This window comes from Coregonus lavaretus (assembly GCF_964263955.1).
Source record: "Coregonus lavaretus genome assembly, chromosome: 3".
Classification (NCBI taxonomy): Eukaryota; Metazoa; Chordata; class Actinopteri; order Salmoniformes; family Salmonidae; genus Coregonus; species Coregonus lavaretus.
In genome coordinates this window covers 48,418,877-48,432,842 of record NC_139990.1, presented here as the reverse complement: position 1 = coordinate 48,432,842, position 13,966 = coordinate 48,418,877, and the positions used below count along the sequence as shown (strand labels likewise).

Sequence of the window (13,966 nt, the reverse complement as noted above, 5' to 3'; positions counted from 1 at the left end):
AGAGAGGGGAGAAAGAAGTCAAAGCATAGGGTAGGGCAGTGTGAGCAGGACCAGCAGTGTCATTTGACTTAACAAACGAGGATCGGATGTCGTCAACCTTCTTTTCAAAATGGTTGACGAAGTCATCCACAGAGAGGGAGGAGGGGGGAGGGGGAGGAGGATTCAGCAGGGAGGAGAAGGTGGCAAAGAGCTTCCTAGGGTTAGAGGCAGATGCTTGGAATTTAGAGTGGTAGAAAGTGGCTTTAGCAGCAGAAACAGATTAAGAAAATGTAGAGAGGAGGGAGTGAAAAGATACCAGGTCTGCAGGGAGTCTAGTTTTCCTCCATTTCCACTCGGCTGCCCGGAGCCCTGTTCCGTGAGCTCGCAATGACTCATCAAGCCACAGAGCAGGAGGGGAGGACCGAGACAGCCGGGAGGATAGGGGACATAGAGAGTCAAAGGATGCAGAAAGGGAGGAGAGGAGGGTTGAGGAGGCAGAATCAGGAGATTGGAGGGAGAAGGATTGAGCAGAGGGAAGAGATGATAGGATGGAAGAGGAGAGAGTAGCGGGAGAGAGAGAGCGAAGGTTGCGACAGCGCATTACCATCTGAGTAGGGGCAGAGTGAGTAGTGTTGGAGGAGAGCGAGAGAGAAAAGGATACAAAGTAGTGGTCGGAGACATGGAGGGGAGTTGCAGTGAGATTAGTAGAAGAACAGCATCTAGTAAAGATGAGGTCAAGCATATTGCCTGCCTTGTGAGTAGGGAGGGACGGTGAGAGGGTGAGGTCAAAAGAGGAGAGGAGTGGAAAGAAGGAGGCAGAGAGAAATGAGTCAAAGGTAGACGTAGGGAGGTTGAACTGTGAGGGGTGAGCCATCCTCAGGAAAGGAACTTATCAAGGCGTCAAGCTCATTGATGAACTCTCCAAGGGAACCTGGAGGGTGATAAATTACAAGGATGTTAAGCTTGAATGGGCTAGTGACTGTGACAGCATGGAATTCAAATGAGGAGATAGACAGATGGGTCAGGGGAAAAAGAGAGAATGTCCACTTGGGAGAGATGAGGATTCCTGTGCCACCACCCCGCTGACCAGATGCTCTCGGGGTATGCGAGAACACATGGTCAGACGAGGAGAGAGCAGTAGGAGTAGCAGTGTTTTCAGTGGTAATCCATGTTTCCGTCAGCGCCAAGAAGTCGAGGGACTGGAGGGTAGCATAGGCTGAGATGAACTCTGCCTTGTTGGCCGCAGAACGGCAGTTCCAGAGGCTGCCGGAGACCTGGAACTCCACGTGGGTCGTGCGTGCAGGGACCACCAGGTTAGAGAGGCAGCAGCCACGCGGTGTGAGGCATTTGTATAGCCTGTGCGGAGAGGAGAGAACAGGGATAGACAGAGGCATAGTTGACAGGCTACAGAAAATGGCTACAATAATGCAAAGGAGATCGGAATGAAATGAACTAAACATCTGGGAAAGCGAGAGAGCGGGGCCTCCCTCACTTACGTTTCACTGAAACACCCAAATATAACTCTCCCAACTTCCACCTCAGAAACTATAATTGTTGTAAACTACAGCGGTTCAATGTTTTCTAGGAATAGACTAACTTAGTTTATTCAGCTAGCTAACTTGGTACAGTATTCTTCCGTGAAAACCGTCCAGGGCACCTAGTCATATGACGCCACAGCCAACTAGCATGCCGGGCTCCAACAACACGGTTTAGCACCAATACTCGGCCACAACAAACCACCAGTGTGTCAACACGCCAAGCAGATCATTCGTGTCCGTGTCTAACGTTGTGGGTTAGTCCCGACAGCTTGAGTGAGTCCGTCGTCAACTTATTCAGCCAGTTAGTTAGCTAGAATAGTTAGCATACTAGCTAATTACAAAGGTGTAACAATTAATGCTTGTTACCATGCTTGTTACAATAGGCAGGTTTCCACTAAATTCACCAACTTAGTGCTTCGCTTCTTCTCAGCTGCATACAGTTACAACTGTCACAAAGGTTGTGATCCCTCGTGGATGCGCTTGGTGTCTGAGAGATTATAGCCTATGCTCAATAGGCTCTAATTACTTAGCCTTGAATGTGCACTGTTCAAACTATATCTCCACTCAGTGTTGTTGCTAGCACTTGCCCCCAAAATCAATTGTACCATCTGGGTTAACATGGTTGAGCTGGTAAAAACAGATCAGAAAGTCAACCTCACTGATTGGGATCTAATATGGGTGGCATCCCAGATGTGGAAAAATACACTATTTCAAAGCAAAGTACATGTAATGTTTGCCTAAGTACAATGTAATTACTAGTTGTTACACAGGATTTAGCTCATTAAAATGAAGTGTATCTTGAGGGGTACTTAGTTGTAATTAATGTGGACTTATACAGTACACTACACATCCTGACAACCTGGCCCTCAAGCTTCTGGAAGTTTCACTTCATTTCACAATAAGGTACAGAAATTAAGTGAAACTTCCAGAAGCTTTAAAATGAGGGCCAGGTTGTAAGGATGTGTAGTGTACTGTATAAGTACACATTAATTACAACTAAGTACCCCTCAAGATACACTTCATTTTAATGAGCTAAATCCTGTGTAACACCTAGTAATTACATTGTACTTATGCAAATATGACATGTACTCTGTGTTGTACTAGTGTTTTTATCCTCCCACTTGGATTGCGCTTCCAGAAGCTTAAGAATGAGGGCCAGGTTGTCGGGATGTGTAGTATACTGTATAAGTACACAATAATTACAACTAAGTACCCCTCAAGATACACTTCATTTTAACTAGCTAAATTTACATTTACATTTACATTTACATCATTTAGCAGACGCTCTTATCCAGAGCGACTTACAAATTGGTGCATTTAACTTATGATAGCCAGTGGGACAACCACAGTTATTTTTTAATGGGGGGTGGGGGAAGAAGGATTACTTTATACTATTCCAGGTATTCCTCCAGAAGGTGGTCAGAAGAAGGGACATGGCCAGCGGTCAAGGATGAGTTGATGAGCGAGGTGAGGTAAGTGAGAAGGTCTCCGGAAATGGTCTGGAGAAGAGAGGAGGGGATAGGGTCAAGCGGGCAGGTTGTTGGGCGGCCGGCCGTCACAAGTCGCAAGATTTCATCTGGAGAGAGAAGGGAGAAAGAAGTCAAAGCATAGGGTAGGGCAGTGTGAGCAGGACCAGCGGTGTCATTTGACTTAATAAATGAGGATTGGATGTCGTCAACCTTCTTTTCAAAATGGTTGACGAAGTCATCCACAGAGAGGGAGGAGGGAGGGGGAGGAGGAGGAGGATTCAGCAGGGAGGAGAAGGTGGCAAAGAGCTTCCTAGGGTTAGAGGCAGAGGCTTGACATTTAGAGTGGTAGAAAGTGGCTTTAGCAGTGGAAACAGAGGAAGAGAATGTAGAGAGGAGGGAGTGAAAAGATCCTGTGTATCAACTAGTAATTACATTGTACTTAGGCAAACATTACATGTGCTATGCTTTGAAATAGTGTGTTTTTCCTCATCTGGGATCACAAAGTTAACCCAGATGGTACACTTTATTTTGGAGGCAAGTGCTAGCAATAACGTTGAGTGGAGATCTTTTTTCAACAGTGCACATTCATGGGTAAATAATTAGAGCCTATTGAGCATAATTTCTCAGACACCAAGCCCATCCACGAGGGATCACAACCTTTGTGACAGTTGTAACTGTATGCAGCTGAGAAGAAACAAAACACTAAGCTGGTGAATTTAGTGAAAACCTGCCCATTTGTAACAAGCATGGTAACAAGCATTCATTGTTACACCTCTGTAATTACCATACCTCAATTACTACCAGTTACATGTTGTTTTTACAGTGTAACTATTGGTTGTTTCAGTTAACTACAATATGTGTTACTGTGGTGTCAAGAAAACAATGCTAATTATGCTGTGAGAACAAGGGAATCCGCTGACACTGTCCTCGATTATAATTATTTATTACATTTGAAGATCTCAGCGCCAATTTACAGATATCTGCCGATATCTGGAGAATAACCGGACCCAATCTGTAATATGTTATTCTCCCCATCCTTTGTTTTGTCAAAGTCGCGTCAATTCAAATCTGGCATTAGGAACAAAAGAGGTCAACACGACTTCTAAGATATACTAGTTATTTTAATTAATGCAAAAACCTTCAATGGTAAATATGATGTTTCGTATATACGGGCTCTCTGAGATACCTCGCAGGGCACCCCAGAGAACTAACCCATTGTTCTGGGTTCTTTCTCAAATACTCTGACAGAGAGAATTTCCCACTTCTTACTGGCCAATTAGAGTAGAGACTTGAGCGTGGTTTAGACTTACTCAGTCAATCCGTTGATGCATCTCTGTTACCAGGCATATGTCCATATCATAACAACCTGTCATAGTGAGAAGAGCCAGCTCCCTTAGACACCATTCCTATGTCCAAGGAAGGTTCACAGATCACAAAGAACCAGTATAGTCTAGCATTTGGAGACACAAATCCTTATCTCACTTTACCCCCTAAAACAGCTATTCACATTAATCACAGCTTGCCAGGTGTCACAGCCTACATTAGCCCAGTCAAGAATGCATTCTTTCTAAGTTAGTCATCCCATCAATTTAGGAGAATAATAAATCCCCAATAGTTTTAACCCAAAGTATATATCCCATGTACCTGATATGGGTGTTTTCCCCTACAGACCAATCCCAGGACTCCACCTAACAGACTTCCCCGGCTTTAGGGTGCCCCTATAGAACTACTCTCCAGATGCTCCCCTTAAGCTTAGTCAACATCCTCTAAGACCATTTGCAACCATTAGCAAAGTCGTAAATTCCTTAGATACCACATTACAGTGCATGTAATTACACTGTAATAAGGGCCCTTAAAATGAAGTTTTATACCGATAACTGTTGTAGCCTAGGCCGAGATTGTAATGATAGGCTATGTATAATATTGCAAATATGTGGTTACACGTGACAGCACGGACATCCTCAATTCGTGGTGATCCTCCCTTTGTCAAAGGTCTGTTTATTCAAGTTTCTGTGTGTAGTTTAACTGGGCATTCCAAAGAGTAGGCTACTAGCAGCAAACTGAGCAGTGAGCACAGCTCTGTCTGGCACCAGCTAGCTACAATACTGAGAGGAGAGGAGAGAAGAGGAGAGAAAATTACATTTTACATTTTTGTCATTTAGCAGACGCTCTTATCGAGAGCGACTTACAGTTAGTGAGTGCATACATTTTTCATACTTTTTTTCCCTATACCCATCATGCCTTGCGACAAACACGTCACCAGTACGTCTAGTGTTGTGTTTTTCCTGATGTGTGATGGTGGTTTCAAAGATACTGGAAACTAACTCTCCTTCTACTGTCTGTGGTGGTATTGGGTGGGATCCGCAGGGGGAACGCAGACCGAGGCGGATTCATTGAAGATGGCTGACGAGGAGGACTCGGGGCCGGAGGCAGAGCCGGCTCCTTCCTCTCCCGCGGAGACCCCTCGTTCCGCCCGGCCTCACTACGTCTCGTTCTCCGAGAGCGTCCAGCCAGCGGTGGGCATGATGAGCCAGCTACTCAGCCAGCCTTCCTCCCTCAAATTCGACAAGAACATCAAACAGGCCTTCTACAACACAGGGGCGATGATTTTCGTGGCTATCTGTTGCGGAGCGGCTGTGCTAGTCTTCTTTATCCTGGAAGCCTTTCTGCGACCACTGCTCTGGGCAGTTCTCTGCGGGACCTTCCTCCACCCGTTCAAACACTCCCTAGCCCGGCTGGGCCGCTCCTGGCTCAACGGCCTGCAGGACACCGGGACGCCGATACTCCTGGGGACGCTGCTGGTCCCGGTGTGGTGTTTCAACCACGGGGTGGATTTCCTGGGGGGGCTGGTACTGGAGAGGCTCACGGTGCTACTGGTGATCGGGGCGGGCGCGCCACTCATCTACTTCTTTTACCTGTTCTGGAGCGTGATTGGCATGCAGGTGATCATCGGGCACGTGTGCGATGTCATCGGGGGCGCGCTGGACTGCTTCCACTCTGTGTGGGTGAGTGACAGGGACACTACTGACACTAAAGGGGAAGGCCACCACAACAATAAGAAAGGCTTTTCCAATACTGTAGCCTACAACAGGATGGGCAGGGGATAACACTGTAATGTAGCCCTTACATGAATCAAGTACTCAGCTAACTCAATTAAGAATTTCATGAGGCCTTTCACATGCCTTGGCTTAGAGTGTGTGTGTGTGTGTGTGTGTGTGTGTGTGTGTGTGTGTGTGTGCTTGTGCTTGTGCTTGTGCTTGTGTGTGGATAGGAGGCTACTGTCTATAACTGAAGAATTTCCTTAAACTCTTTATAAAAGAGATAAAGAACTCTTATAAAAGTACATTCTGCTTTTTCTCCCCCTCTTTCTACTCCCTCCCTCATCTTCTCCCTCTCTCTGTCTCTCTGTCTCTCTCTCTCTACTCCCTCCCTCATCTTCTCCCTCTCTCTGTCTCTCTCTCTCTCTACTCCCTCCCTCATCTTCTCCCTCTCTCTGTCTCTCTCTCTACTCCCTCCCTCACCGTCTCCCTCTCTCTCTCTCTCTCTCTCTCTCTCTACTCCCTCCCTCATCTTCTCCCTCTCTCTGTCTCTGTCTCTGTCTCTGTCTCTGTCTCTCTCTGTCTCTCTCTCTCTCTCTCTCTCTCTCTCTCTCTCTCTCTCTCTCTCTCTCTCTCTCTCTCTCTCTCTTCTCTACTCCCTCCCTCATCTTCTCCCTCTCTCTGTCTCTCTCTCTCTCTACTCCCTCCCTCATCTTCTCCCTCTCTCTGTCTCTCTCTCTCTACTCCCTCCCTCATCTTCTCCCTCTCTCTGTCTCTCTCTCTCTCTACTCCCTCCCTCAACTTCTCCCTCTCTCTCTCTCTCTCCCTCTCTCTCTCTCTCTCTCTCTCTCCCTCTCTCTCTCTCTCTCTCTCTCTCTCTCTCTACTCCCTCCCTCATCTTCTCCCTCTCTCTCTCTCTCTCTCTCTCTCTCTCTCTCTCTCTCTCTCTCTCTCTCTCTCTCTCTCTCTCTCTCTCTCTCTCTCTCTCTCTCTCTCTCTCTCTCCATCCCTCCCTCCATCCTCTACTCCCTCTCTCTGTCCCTCTCTCTCTCTCTCTCTACTCCCCCCTCCTCTTCTCCCTTCCTGTCTTCCTCTCTCTAGGTGATGACAGTGGTGTTGGGGTATGTGCTGACTGTAGCCTGCAAATGGAGCCCTGTTACAGAGGGATACCTGAGAACTATGTCTGTACCTGTCTGGACAATACTACTCTTCTACCTGGGTGAGGAGAGGGGGAGAGAGAGAGGGAGAGAGAGGAGGAGCTATGTTCCTGTCTGGACAACACGTTCTATTCTTCTACCTGGATACAAACAGGGGAGTGGGAGAGGGAGTAGGAGAGGGAGATGGAGGGGGGTAACTTTGTAGGTATTTATGTTCCATCATAAGATAAGGAAGTGTATAAAGGTCAAGTGTGTGGCCGTGGTCTCAGGATATATATGTCACGATCGTCTTGTAGCGAAGTAGACCAAGGCGCAGCGTGTGAACCAAACATGACTTTATTTAATTAAAGTAACAAACAAAACCCGATTCGTGAAGTCCACGGTTAAACATACCGACACGGAACAAAAACCCACAAACCCAAAGTGAAACACAGACAGTTAAATATGGCTCCCAATCAGAGACAACCAGCAAACAGCTGACACTCGTTGCCTCTGATTGGGAGTCACACAGACCAACCTAGAAATAAACACAACAGAACTACCAACATAGAAACAGAAAACATAGAATGAACACACCCTGGCTCAACATAATGAGTCCCAGAGCCAGGGTGTGACAGTACCCCCCCCTAAAGGCGCGGACTGCGACCGCGCCTCAACTAAACAAACCAGGGGAGGGCTGGGCGGGCATACCTCCTCGGCGGTGGTTCTGGCTCCGGCCTTGACCACCACCCTTCAATACACCCCCCAATGCGCCCCTGGTCCAGTCTGGCCCCGCCGGCTGGAGCAGGACTGGACTTAACAGGAGCGGTCCTTACCAGGCTGTCGACTCGCACCCCTGGCTTGGTGCGTGGAGGAGGAACGGGCCTTACCAGGCTGACGACGCGCACCCCTGGCTTGGTGCGTGGAGGAGGAATGGGCCTTACCAGGCTGACGACTCGCACCCCTGGCTTGGTGCGTGGAGGAGGAATGGGCCTTACCAGGCTGACTTCTCGCACCCCTGGCTTAGTGCGAGTGGCAGGAACAGGCCGGACCGGGCTGGCGACGCGCACTGTAGGTTTGGTGCGAGTGGCAGGAACAGGCCGGGTCGGGCTGGCGACGCGCACCGTAGGTTTGGTGCGAGTGGCAGGAACAGGCCGGACCGGGCTGGCGACGCGCACCGTAGGTTTGGTGCGAGTGGCAGGAACAGGCCGGGTCGGGCTGGCGACGCGCACCGTAGGTTTGGTGCGAGTGGCAGGAACAGGCCGGGTCGGGCTGGCGACGCGCACCGTAAACTTGGTGCGGGTGGCAGGAACAGGCCGGACCGGGCTGGCGACGCACACCGTAGGCTTGGTGCGTGGAGCAGGGACAGGCCGGGCTGGGCTGTCGACGCACACCGTAGGCTTGGTGCGTGGAGCAGGGACAGGCCGGGCTGGGCTGTCGACGCACACCGTAGGCTTGGTGCGTGGAGCAGGGACAGGCCGGACTGGGCTGGCGACGCACACCGTAGGCTTGGTGCGTGGAGCAGGGACAGGCCGGACTGGGCTGGCGACGCACACCGTAGGCTTGGTGCGTGGAGCAGGGACAGGCCGGACTGGGCTGGCGACGCACACCGTAGGCTTGGTGCGTGGAGCAGGGACAGGCCGGACCGTACTGGGAACACACACCACTGGCTTTAAACGGGGATCAGGAATGGGCCGGACCGGACTGGCAATACACCTCAGTACCTCTCGCCGTGCCTCTACGACTTCCTTCCCTCCTCTCGCCAATGGCTCCCGTAACCCGGTGGCCTTCTCTCCTCGTCTCCTATTTCGCCCTGTGGCAGCCTCCTGCTGCCCAGTCGCCCACGCCGTGTGCCCCCCCCTAAAAAATTCTTGGGGGTGCCTCTCGTCCGTCCGACGATGGCACTGCTGACGCCGCTGCTCCTCTCCTGCCTGGGTCTCCCCCTTCATAGCCCTCCGGTACCGGACGGCCTCCTCCTCGGTAATCTGCCCCCAACCGAGGAGGACATCCACCAGCGTCACCTCCTGCGTGTGTTCCTGGACACGCTGCTTGGTCGTTGTATGGTGGGGTTTTCTGTCACGATCGTCTTGTAGCGAAGTAGACCAAGGCGCAGCGTGTGAACCAAACATGACTTTATTTAATTAAAGTAACAAACAAAACACGATTCGTGAAGTCCACGGTTAAACATACCGACACGGAACAAAAACCCACAAACCCAAAGTGAAACACAGACAGTTAAATATGGCTCCCAATCAGAGACAACCAGCAAACAGCTGACACTCGTTGCCTCTGATTGGGAGTCACACAGACCAACCTAGAAATAAACACAACAGAACTACCAACATAGAAACAGAAAACATAGAATGAACACACCCTGGCTCAACATAATGAGTCCCAGAGCCAGGGTGTGACAATATAGTCTTTAGTATTAATAGACTGCTGGTAGTGTGCTGGGAGGGAGGGAGGGAGGGAGGCGGTGGTAACCTTCAGGCTGAAATGTTAAAAGGTACTGAGAGCTGAGACCACTGCTAGGACGGAGGTATTTAGAGGCAGAGTAGTAGCACATTCTGATGGAGTCTACTGTTCATTAATCATCACGCTGCCAAACTCCCCTCTCACCATATACCTCCCCCTCTCCCCCCTCTCCCCCATGCCTCCCTCTCTAGTGTCTCTGACTGGCTCGTGGAGAGTTCCTGTGTTTGTAATCGTGGTCACGCTCCTCATTGTGGGCTCCCAAGAGAAACCACCTGTCCCTGGCAACTCAGGTGAGCTGTCAGGACATGTGTTGTCATTCGCTGCTAACACCATCTACATGGCCATCTCCTGCAGTAACTTCCGCCTGGGCCCCGAGCGAGAGACCAGCACCAGCAGTGGCTCCACAGGTCAGATAACACACACACACACACACACCACACATAGGCGTTATACCGCAGTAACTAACCATCAGTGGTTATCACTGTCAGCCACAAAAAGCTCTCTAAGTCTTAATTCTATATTAATTCAATAGATGTTAAAGGTTTGGACTGATTTAATGACCACTTCCTCACCCTTTCTATAACTCTTTCATTCCAAATATACTTGCCCCCTCCACCCCCCATCTCTCCCCTCCTCTCCCCCTACTCTCCACATCTCCCCCCTCCTCTTCTCATCTCCCCCCTCCTCTCCTCATCTCCCCCCTCCTCTCCACATCTCCCCCCTCCTCTCCTCATCTCCCCCCTACTCTCTCTCTGTAGATGGGGTGGACTCTGTGGGCCCTGGCCCATCCTGTCCCCCCTCTGTCCTGCCGTTCCCCCGTCGGGCCCGTGCTGAGCTGGGGGGTCTCTTCCAAAAGAAGAAGGGGTCCCAAAGAGCCAGTGATATCTACTTTGTCCTGCTGGTCTGGGCTTTTGTACTGGTCCAAGTCTGGCTCAATCTCTGGATGCTACAACTACTGCCTATCCCAGTGGCTGGTAATATCTGAAACACACACACAGATACTTACACAGACAGGCACACACACTGACCCAGGCACGCACACCGACCCAGGCGTGCACACACACCAATGTATAACAGTGTGTGTGTGTGTGTTGTAGTGTGGGTGTTGAAGAAGCTGGTGGTACGTTTTGGTCTGAAGCGATTCGCTGAGAAGACTCTGTCGTCATGGTGGGTAGGACTGGAGAAGTTTGGCCGTGAGCGACAGGACGCCATCATGCCTGGACCAATCAAAGGACTCGTTCAGTTCCTGCTACGCGTTGACACCAAGGTAATGGCCCACACCCCCGGCCAACCCCCCTAAGACACACAGCCACCCTGCCAACCTCCCTGATACACACAACCCCCCTAAGACACACAGCCACCCTGCCAACCTCCCTGATACACACAACCCCCTAAGACACACAGCCACCCTGCCAACCTCCCTGATACACACAACCACCCTGCCAACCCCCCTAAGACACACAGCCACCCTGCCAACCTTCCTGATACACACAACCACCCTGCCAACCTCCCTGATACACACAGCCACCCTGCCAACCTCCCTGATACACACAACCACCCTGCCAACCTCCCTGATACACACAGCCACCCTGCCAACCTCCCTGATACACACATCCACCCTGCCAACCTCCCTGATACACACATCCACCCTGCCAACCTCCCTGATACACACATCCACCCTGCCAACCTCCCTGATACACACATCCACCCTGCCAACCTCCCTGATACACACAGCCACCCTGCCAACCTCCCTGAGACACACAACCACCCTGCTAACCTCCCTGAGACGCACAGCCACATTGTTATTTTATAAACCACTTCCTGATCTATCTCTGGTCACCACTAGAAGGTACTGATGCATACAACACTGTAGACAAGATACAACACAATTCTTATCTACAGTGATTCTGTGATTTTGATTGGCTAGCAGCAGTGTAGTGTCCTGTCTACCCTGGGGTAATGCTTCTGGACAGTTAAGGTAAGGGTTGAAGCTGGGTGAAGAGGCAGGAGCTGGTCTTCTCTGTGATATATGAATGATCTCCCTACAGGTTAATATTACTACTGAATGATCTCCTTACAGGTTAATATTACTACTGAATGATCTCGCTACAGGTTAATATTACTACTGAATGATCTCCTTACAGGTTAATATTACTACTGAATGAGGTCACTTAATTATTTTACCTCTTGTCTCACCCCCCTCGTCTCACCCCCCCCCCCCCCGTCTCACCCCCCTCGTCCCACCCCCCTCGTCTTCACCTCTACGCCTCAATGAGGAAAGAAGAAAAATATTGTACCACCTCTCCTCTCTCTCTCTCTCTGTCGCTCTCTCTCTCTCTCTCTCTCTCTCTGTCTCTCTCTCTCTCTCTCTCTCCCCTCTCTCTCTCTCTCTCTCTCTCTCCCCCCCTTCTCTCTCTCTCTCTCTCTCTCTTTCTCTCTCTCTGTCTCTCTCTCTCTCTCTCTGCACCATTTTGTTGTTTGTATTCTGCTCAAGCACATGATGACACATTGGTATCCAATCAGTACGGCATTCACTCCCTGCATCCAATCAGAAATTCCCTGCAACACTTCCTGTTTTCTAAAGCCTGCCCTTACTGCCTGTGTCCAATCACAATCTGTGTTGTTTGTGCTTGGGAACCATGTGATGACCAATATCTCTTTGTCTCCTCCTGAAGCTCTGGCATTGGCTTAACAAGCAGGTAATGTTCTGGAGGAGAGCTCTGCTGAGAGAGAGAGAGAGAGAGAGAGAGAGCATAATGTGAAAATGAGAATGAAAGAGAGAGGAAGAGGAAGAGTCTGTGTACGAGTGTGAAAGAGTCAGACAACAAAAGAGAGTGTGATAAAGGAAGGAGAGTGTGTGAAGCAGTGTGAGCACCCTATAGTAGCTTGGAGTGACGCTGTACCCATCCACTGTCATCCCTCCATCTTGTCTCCGCCCCTCGCTGACCTCACTTCCTCCCTGCTTCCTGCTTCTGTAGTGGTGAAGCTACGGTGGGGCGAGCTCATTCATTGGCTCCTCAACCTTCCTTAGCTTCTCCTCTGTGACCTGATTGGCTGGTTGGCTTCTGCGTGTGTGTGAGCTGCATGGAGAGAGCAGACTGCTTTAGACCAAGCTGAGGGGGGTGCCGGGGGGTTGGGTTGGGGGGGCAGTGCTGTGACTACCATTGCCAAGACAGGGTAGACCCCCCCTGCTATTCCCTAGCTCTGGAAATTAAGATCTGTACCATGGAGGGGCGTTAGCAGACCGCCTAAAGAAAGATCTGGGTGGGGTGCTGGGGGCTACATGGGTTCTGGAGGGTAGGACTGAGCTGGTACTGGGTTGGGTTGAGTTGGAGTCTGATCCAGATTGGGCAGCGGGGGGGACATCCATATTACTGACTATCCTGTAGTGAAGGCTTTAGATTAGCATATTTAAAGGTAGACTCAGCCTCGAGCAGCACGTCTGATATTGAGATGAGCGAGATGCAAGACTTCGCTTTCACACAGTCACACACAGTATGTGCGCGGGTTCGCTTCACGCTGTTAGAGCGTGGTAGCCACAGGACCAAAGCAGGGGAGAAGTTGAGCCTCGCGCTTCAACGCTCTTAGTTGTTGTGGAAATCGACCCACTATGCTGGTTACTTTGTGCATCTACGTCATATCGCTGAGTCTAGCTTTAAAACAGCAGCTACATCAAACCGTCCTTGATGATTTCTGATTCTGACTGGTCTTGAGCTGAGCCTTGCTCTAGTCTATATTTCTGTAGAATCTATATTGTAGAATTTTAGATCTCTCAGATTCTCCTTCTGTTATGTGTGGACTATGGATTTGTCCCAATACCCTGAGGTTGCCACCATATTGCTTCATGTGCTGTCAGGTCAGTGGCCATGCTGTGTAACACCACTGGGACACCGCCTTACTAATATCTCATCATCGGCTCCAGCCTCCTGACGGTAACGCTCAACACTCTTCCTCAGTGACCTCACACACTCTCAGGTCACTTAGGAAGGTGTCATAATGCTGTCATAAGGCTATCATAAGGCATCATAGGGTTGTTATAAGGCAAGGGACATAGAGAAACCTAAATACTGGGAAAAGATGGTCCCTCTCTGTGGCCCTTAGAGGAAATGCCCCTTAAAGTTACAATAAAGACGTGTAAAGAGATGAGCCTGCAGACAGGGCACACGTCTCACACACAGTCCTGGGGTTTAACATGCATTCACTGCATGGTGTGTGATAAGAGTGTGTCTGTGTACACAGGCTGTTCTCAGGATCCAAGATGGCGGCAGTAGGCTTTAGTTCAGACACAGAATGTCTGCCTTGGTCTCTGGTTTCTCAGGGGAGAAGGACAC

General features: G+C 50.0%; 1 pseudogene across 1 annotated transcript in view; it reads left to right on the top strand.

Moving 5' to 3' along the window:
* Nucleotides 1–5,027: 5,027 nt before the first annotated feature.
* LOC311107607 (transmembrane protein 245-like) overlaps nt 5,028–13,966 on the top strand; it is a 17,741-nt pseudogene continuing 8,802 nt past the window's right edge. Inside the window, exons 1-6 of the transcript in view lie at nt 5,028–5,991; nt 7,126–7,243; nt 9,827–10,042; nt 10,394–10,609; nt 10,733–10,921; nt 13,886–13,902. The product of the transcript in view is annotated as a transmembrane protein 245-like (transcript). The remainder of the gene's footprint in view (nt 5,992–7,125; nt 7,244–9,826; nt 10,043–10,393; nt 10,610–10,732; nt 10,922–13,885; nt 13,903–13,966) is intronic.